The sequence below is a fragment of the Helobdella robusta genome (genome assembly GCF_000326865.2).
Source record: "Helobdella robusta unplaced genomic scaffold HELROscaffold_268, whole genome shotgun sequence".
NCBI lineage: Eukaryota > Metazoa > Annelida > Clitellata > Rhynchobdellida > Glossiphoniidae > Helobdella > Helobdella robusta.
Window position 1 is genome coordinate 3,011 of NW_008704382.1, and position 880 is coordinate 3,890.

The following is an 880-nucleotide window of genomic DNA, read 5'->3' on the forward strand; positions in this document are numbered from 1 at the left end:
CAAAAGACGGCCAAAAACGGTGTTGGAATTTTTGTCAGGAAACCGCTAGCCCAAGAAGTACTGGATATTAAAAGGATTAATTCACGTCTCATGTGGATCAAGTTTCGCCTAAAAAAGCAAACAATGATTATTTTTTCTGCATACGCACCACAAACAGGCGAATCAGAAGAGATGAAAAATGACTTATGTGCTGCTCTCTGACACCATCTCAACAATACCAAAATCTGAAACAATCCTGATTGGAGGCGATCTCAATGGCCACGTTGGAGAGAAAACAGATGGTTTTGACAACGTACATGGCGGTTTTGGCTATGGAGAACGGAATGAAGGTGGCAACCGCATCTTTGAGTTTGCAGAAAGTCACGGGTTTTGTTTATTAAACACATAATTTAGAAAGTGGTTGGAACATCTCATAACATACAACAACACAGGTCAAGAGGTACTGGATATTAAAAGGATTAATTCACGTCTCATGTGGATCAAGCTTCGCATAGAAAAGCAAACAATGATTATTTTTTCTGCATATGCACCACAGACAGGCGAATCAGAAGAAATGAAAAATGACTTCTGGGCTGCGTTCTCCGACATCATCTCAACAATACCAAAATCTGAAACAATCCTGATTAGAGGCGATCTCAATGGCCACGTTGGAGAGAAAACAGATGGTTTTGACAACGTACATGGCGGTTTTGCCTATGGAAAACGGAATGAAGATGGCAATCGCATCCTTGAGTTTACTGACAGTCACGGGTTTTGTTTATTGAACACATATTTTAGAAAGAGGTTGGAACATCTCATAACATACAAAAGTGGACCATCAGCCACGCAAATTGATTTCTTCGCTGTCAAGCAACAACACCGAAAGCTATTCGAAAACGTC